Consider the following 8,024-nt stretch of genomic DNA (forward strand, 5'->3'; position numbering starts at 1 on the left):
AAGCCAGAACACTTATATACTGAGGGAATGGTGGAAAATTACATTAGATGCTAATATGTTAATAATCTAGATAAATAAACCCAAATGCACCAAATTGACCAATATGATAAGACCTTGATGACAATATCAATTAAAGATTGCCAGACATTTCCTAACAATAGAAGAAGGAGGAACACAAAAGAAAATAATAATTTTAAAAAAACTAACACCTGTGGATCATGACAGTTATTGTTTTTTAATTCCAGTTGTGCTCCAGTCTGTTTTTCTTCCACATAAAATTCCAGCAATTATCATTTATGGCAACAGGAGACATGATATATGTGACAGTCATGTCTTGATTACTTATTTTCTAATCTCCTTACATCTGGAAAATTATGCCAATTTATGCCATGGACCTGACTATGACCATTTCTCACCTCAGTCTAACACCCATTTCCAGGCAGAAAAAAAACACCACCGCAGATTAATTGTGGACTCTTTTTTTCTTCCTTACTTCTACAGACAACATATTTGTATCAACCAGATAAGCAAGTCAGTACAATAAACATGAAAAATAGCGAATAAGTAAGATTGAATGTAAGTGCTTAATTATAGTCAGGCATGTTCCCCTTGTTCATCTAACTGAAAGGGAGCAGACAGAAGAAAAACAAGCATCCATGAATAAATACTGTACATTGATTTATTTTCTTCCTTTTTTCTTTTTTGAGGAGCTAGTCACTTTTCTTCCACACTGTGGTCAATTCCTCAGTTTATCCAGACAGGGCATTTATCGTTTTTCATGAAAATGTGGAAGCCAGCTCAGACAGATGTTGAGTCTGTCTGCGAGGTGAACAGCTGACTTAAAGAGCAGCTTAGGCACTCGATCAATGACGAGACTTTCATCTTACAGTGCTTGTCTTTTCTTTTTTCCTTTTTTCCCCCCCACTCCCGCTGCGAGGTTCTGGGGGAAAGAAATCGACTTCTTCACGTCAAAAGCAAAAATCACAAGCACAACTTTCTGCTCTCTGAGAGCACGAGTCCAGCAGAAGGCGCAGAGGGACATAAGTGGACGTTTTTGTTCTGTATGCATGATAAATTGATCATTTCATCAAAGCAAATGTGAAAAATAGAGCTGCTTTCGGAATTGACTAACAATTTTCACAGCAATTTGGGTTAGAGCTGTCATTACCTTTGAGGAGATTATGTCCGTCATTGTGCAGGCGTGCACTGGCACTGGAGGAGAAAATAATAATAATAATAATAATAATAATAATAATAATAATAATAATAATAATAATAATAATAATAATAATAATAATAATAACGAAATCCCTTTCAAAATCAGTATTTGATAAACATTGAGAGTTGTGTCTCTGTTTAAGTCATGGATGCAGAACAAGCTGATGATTCATGCTTAAAGGATTGACTGAAACGAGGAAGCCATGATTCTCATCTGCACGTCGGGCTTGTTAGTGGCTCGACTGTGTGTTGTAAAAGTAATTAAAGCCGTCTAACTCGGCCATTCACTGAGGTGGACTGCTGCGTTTGAAACACACTGAGATCAATATCCCCTGTGCAGGAATACACACTTTACCATCACAGGGGCAACAACCCTGAGCCAAGGATTCACACTAATGTTGGCATTTTCAGTGACATTCAGACTAATTGCATATCAAGAGAGTTCCCCTTTGGCACTTCTGACTGATAAAATCTTTTTGAAAGAAATTCAGATTTCAGCAGCTAACATCATTCAGGAGTTGATACAGACACATTTTATTCAGACACATTTGTCATTGAACCCCTTGCTTCCTGTGTGTCATGCAGTCATTTTTATCTTTCAGCATCGCAGTTGTACTGTGCCTGCCTTTCTTTTTATTTCTTTTTTTTTTTATTCGTGAGCTTAAGGCAAAAACAGAATTGACATTATGGTAGAAGTGTGATATTTCTGTCCTTGCGCGGATGATGTTCTCCAGGCTGAGTTTCAGCAGTCAGCCGTCCACCTACACACACACACACACACACACACACACTAACTCCAGCCTCGCACCTGAAACGACTGAATCCATTGGAGGTAATGGAGTGGATTCGACGACTCATGACTGTACCGTGCAGCAGCAACCCCTTACATTACGTCTGGAAACACGGGCTTCACATAAAACTCATCTCTCAACAGGAAATAACATTAATAAAACTGACAGTGGCACATCATATGAATGATGCTATTATCTTGACATAGTTAAGGGTTTTTAACGTATTTGACGTGTTCTTTTTTTAAGGGTGATGATGCAGCAGATGACTTCAATGAAATAAAAGCAGGAATGATAAATTAAACTAGAAAATTCCTGAAGAAATTTAACCGGGGCCTGCCAAAGTTTGCCCGTCGGTTTGGACCCAGCGTTCTGATGCTAAAAATTAGCATCAATGCTAAGCTAAGCTAAATTGTAGTCAATAACCTGTGGAGAGTCACAAGCATGTTGACTAACATGGACTTGCACCGTTCAGTTTGTTAAAATTAGTGTATAAGCAAAATTAGCCAAAATGCTATTGTAAGCCTAAATGTTGTCAGTAGCATGTGGGCTATCATTAGAATGTGATTACATTGACTTCCTGCATTCGGTGTCCTAAACATAGCTAATAAGTAAGAAAAATAACTACAAGCTTATTTTAGGGGAAAGGCTAATGCTAGCCCCACTAGTGCACTAGTGGGGGGCAGTGAAATCCTAATGTTTGTGCTAATGTTAATGCACTAACCTGAAAGAAAAAGATAACACAGGCTAATATTATTCCACCTCCTACAGCGGTGCCCTAACCTCAGAAGAAAATTGAGGCTTTTATTTTGAAATTTTCAGTAAGCTTCATTTTAAATGGCCACACTATTTCAATGTGTAACAGTGGTTGGGTTCAAACAGTTATATAATGCCCAAAAGAGCACTTACCTGATGTAAAAATTGTCCAGGCTTTTATTTTCAGTAAGCTACATTTCAAAGGGCCAGACTAATCCCAACAGTGTGTAACAGTGATTGGGTTAAATCAGTTCTATAAAGCTCAAAACACAAGTAGTTCTAAAGGCCAGCTCAGTCCTCCTCTGTAGTAACTGACAGTTCCACCATGTTGTAGTTCTGACATTCAGGTTTTGTAGTTCTAAAGAGCAGCTTTGCTCTCTGACAGCTGTCAGCCAACTGTCATGTCAGGGAGAGAGATGGCAGTCCCTCATTTCTCTAGCAGTGTCACTGCTCTCCCTATGCATTGCTATGGGCAGGCCCCAATGATTAAAAAAAACAAACTGAAGACACCTATTAGAAATCTCTATAAAATATCAAAATTGGAAAAACTACATTTGGGAACCACTCAAGTTTGTTCCCACTAAACTGGCTAAAATTACACATCGCTTTCTATTGGCAGTGGGTGTGTGAATATATTCTTTAGTTAGGAAACACATTTTTGTTCATATGTTTTGATTCATTAATAAAAAAAATAATGTTCTTTTCCAGATTTAGAAAAGTTGGATTAGATCTCAGTATGTCTTTGTTTATTAGTATTTCTAAATAAAGAACAGATTATGGCTTCAAAGTATTGCACATAAATGAACTCCCTCTGATATTTGGATAAATGTCCCTTACAGAGCCACAGCAAAACCACACACTATTTACACGCTTTGTGCACCATCGTGGCTGGACATTTGACCACTTCTCAGATCAGAAATGGTGGAACTCATTTAAAGTGGTTAGTTTCCTGGCATGAACCCAGCTTTCAGGCGCAGTACGTGAGTTTCCAAAGGATTCGGGTCGTGACCACTCCAGAAGCTTAATCTAGAACTTGCTTGATCCTTTCCAAAATCAGCTTTGACGTCTGTTTTGGATTGTTGTCGCGTGGGAATACCCAAATGTTTTTCACTCATCTGACCCGAAATGTCATCCGACAAAAGAATAATGTCAGGATATTTAGGAGCAGCAAATGATTCACCAAGACTCAAACCTGTCTTAACATCAGTGGCATTCTCTGTGTTCAACACTCAAAGTGTGAAATAACATTCAAAGTGTGGACCCATTTGATTTGTCATATTTGCTGTTATATACTGTATATCTTAAAGTTGTAGCTTTATTGCTACGATAGCACCAGTAATAACCTTTTATGTTTTCATTTTATTTCCATTAATGTTATCTTTATATGTACTGCCCTTTCATTGTCATAAGTTTTTATTTTTCTTCGTAGGTAACGTTGAGTTGAGCGAAGTTGACAAGTGTCACTGTCCACGGAAAAATGAGTTTGGCATCAGCGAGGGCTGAGGAAATGTCAACCAAGAAGTTATTGCCCCAAAATCTAATTTGAGTGACATTTCCAGCTTCTTAAGGACAAGCCAAAAGCCTTCTGGAGAAAACGTTTGCAGTCAGATGAGACAAAGACAGAGCTGCTTGGTCACAACAGAAAAAAAAAAATGACTGGAGAAGCTAATATGAGGTTTCCAAACTGAGAACACTGTATCTGCTGTCAAGCATGGTGGTAGCAGCGTCATGGCTGGGATCTGTTTTACTGGCAGATGTATAAGAGAACTGCTTGCTGAGCAATGGAGAGCTTCTTCAACTTCTCCTCTGATCAGCTGCTGGATTTAAATGTGGGCACAGTCGGGTGTTCAAACAAGACAATTGTCCAAATGTCATGGTCAAAGTAGCTTTAGAAAAAAACAGACAGACACTGAGCCTCTATAATCATCTCACATTCACACAAATTTAGCAAATATCCAGCCAGGATTGTAAAAAGAGACATTCGGGCTTACTGTGGGTGTATGTTTCAATATGTGTGTATAATATTCACCCTGTTTGGATTAGAAAGAATTCAGACTTGTGAACCCAGATCTTCTTTGCAAAATTCATCGAAGTTGTTTGTTGTATAATGATTTCACCTGGAAAACAGCAGGAGTTCAGAAAGCTCAATAAAAGCCTGAAATCAGTATTCATGCTGACGATCAGTGGAAAGTGTGAAACTCAAATGTATTGCTATCTTACATGCTGTTAGAGACATCAAATTCAGATTTTAATGCCAGTCCCAAACATTATGCTGTTGCCAGCAGAGACGTCAACCAGAGTAACGATGCATGCAACAAATCTTTGCCCAAAATGTTGCTCCATTTTCTGCAGAGGATAAAGATCTTGTATTGCAAGGTAATCTCTTTCCCACTGAGAGCATTAGAGGGGGGAAAAAATCACAACATAAAAAGAGATTGACAGGGAGCAGTATTTTATAAAGTGTGTTTTATAATTTGAAAATCCTGTTGCTCACCTGCACCTATATGCACATTAGATTGTCTCTGCTACCTGTTGGATCCGAGCCTGAAGAGGCTGAGCTCCAGGCACACTGCCTGCTGTTCACATGGTGTAATAATGCTTTTGGGCTTTTATTAGACTCCGGGCATGGTTCAATCTGCAGATGCTTTAATGGTGAGCGACATAATTAACTCCAGAATGAACAGGTCTCTAATTATGGCCTAAATGCGGCTCTTTCGCTCTTTAGCATCATGCTTAGGGTTTCTAAGAGGGCAAACGCTGCTGTCTTCCGAACACGCCGATGCACAGTCATGAGAGCACACACACTCTTAACTCAGGGCTCAGAGCACTCAGCTGTTAACCGCGGCATCACAGCCCTGTGGCGGGGATTATCCAACATGACAGCACCCTCTGGCCACCCCCTCTGAGTAGTGCCTATCATCTGATTAATTAATCAGCACTCCAGATGTCCCATTGGCAGCGGTGTGATTTGGGAATTTGAGGTGGCTGAAGCTAAGAATGCACATGACATCAGATTGAACTTGCAAAGCACGCAAGTTTCTGACGGTTGCAGCTGCAAACGTCAGAAAACACATCCAGACGACAGATGAAGTAACGTCTGAAAACAAGCCGCAGAGGTGGCACTTACAACTAGCTCAATCCATCACTCTGACTGTGTTCTGGCTACATTCATTTTGAATTCATGACTGTAAAATAATTGCAATTTTCTCCCGTCTGGCGGATTGTTTCAAGGCCACGGAGCAGACAAATTAAATGCCATGTTTCTAAATTTGGATAGAGGTGGTGCGTGTGTGTGGGGGGGGGGTTGCATGTGTGTGTAAGCAGCTCATTCATTGACCTTGAGTGTAGGTATTGAACATCAGAGCGAGAGGATCTAGAACAGATAAGAGGAGGGTTATTTAGCGTACAAAGGAGGATGTAGCAGTGACACAGCCTTGATGTTCACTGGGGATCAGAGCCGATACGCAGTCACAGAGCATTAGACTGGCATTATTAATAAAGCAAAGGTCACATCTCACCTCTGTTGTCAGCAGTGCAGACAGCAGTGTGCACAAGCAACATGTCTGCACTATTAATTATTTAAAGAGACATTAATGAATTGTATATGACTGTATTGATTCAATGATAAACTGCTTGGCTGTCTAGTTAAAAAGACAGGGCCCTGCAAAAAGTATTAATATTCCATAAACTCGTTTGCATTTAGTCACTTTGGAGCCACGAATTACATTGTATTTCGTTGTGATTTATTATGACAGAACAACACAATTTACTTGTGCAGAGTTATTGCTTTTTTCATAAATAAAACATTTAAAAAGTATGTGGTGGATGTGTATTCAGACCCCTTAGGAAGCACAAAGACGATACTTTGATCCAATGAGCTAAAAATGTAACATTTTTGTTGTTTTCAAAACACTAAGTATGAGAGAAAACTCTGCACATCCGCCTAAAGACATCATTCTCGTGATGACATACTTTGGTAACAGCATCATGCTGTGGAGATGCCTTTATTCAGCAGTGACAGGGAAACTTGTCACGACTGATGAGAAAATGAATAGAGCAAAACACAGGAAAGCAAACTGCATAGATATCCGCTCTAAAGAAAAAGCAAAAATGGTTCCTTCTGCAAATACACCTAATATACTGAGCAATCTGAGTAAGCCTAGAGGGCATCGTAATAAACAACTTCTCAGTAGGAATACCAAGTGCAGATGAATTGTTTTAGGGCTTGTCTTCCTCCTGAGATCATCAATATGCCTGAAAACTATAACGATGCGACTCATAGCCAAGGTCAGCATCTACATGTATGGCCACTCTTGACTCATTCTGCCTATAACAGAGGTTATGTTTATCTAAATAAGTATCTCCTTTAATTATTTATTTCAGGGCCATGGTCTGCAGCTGCGGTCTTTAACTGTTTTATTTATTTCATCTGCATGACTAATGAGATGACGCTATTCGCCTTTGTAGATGCAAACACCTAAACAGCAACTTTTAAGAGGTCTGGGAGAATTGATTTCTTTTATGTTTTTAGAATAATATTAATAATTAACTGGTCCAATTGCAAAGATTTATAGCATAATGTGATGAATGGGAAACCATTTTAATTTAGTTTTAAAGGAAATCTGATCCTGTCATCTGCTTAATACTTCAAAAAAATAAACAAGCACTTATTTTCAGTAGCATTTTTTCCTGTCAGCTGCAATATGATTTTTCGTTGTTGTTGTTACTTGTGATTTTTAAAAGCTCCTCTAAGGCTGAAAAACAGGTCTCAGCGTGTGAGTTTCAGCTTCTGTTTCACAGAAATGCGTCAAAAATCTGCAGAGAAGACAGAAACTCTATCATCTGGGGACACACAGTGATTACAGAGCTGTCCTGAGAGACAGAATAGCTCGAGTATTGAACATCCACAAAACAAAGTGAATCCTGACACTGCAGTGTCATTCTGTTCTGACCTGCTCTCTTAATTGAGATTTGACTGCGCCCTCTTGTGGGGGGAAGTGGAAAATGCAAGTGGTCAATGAACCCGCCTTTGGTACCTGTGGCAGCGATGCCAGGGACCGAGTCCTGTCAGAAAATAAAATGTGTAATGAATTTATTTAATATATGAGTTTCACTTTCTGAATAAAAAAAAAAGTTTCACTTTATGAAAAGAGTGTCAAAAAGTTGAGCTTATTCGCGAATTTAAACTTTATAACGTAAAATACCAAACGTTTTCACTGCGTAATGATGACGTTTAGGCTGCGCATGCGCATAGCCGCAGAT

This window comes from Xiphophorus maculatus, chromosome 12, assembly GCF_002775205.1.
Source record: "Xiphophorus maculatus strain JP 163 A chromosome 12, X_maculatus-5.0-male, whole genome shotgun sequence".
NCBI classification, from domain to species: domain Eukaryota; kingdom Metazoa; phylum Chordata; class Actinopteri; order Cyprinodontiformes; family Poeciliidae; genus Xiphophorus; species Xiphophorus maculatus.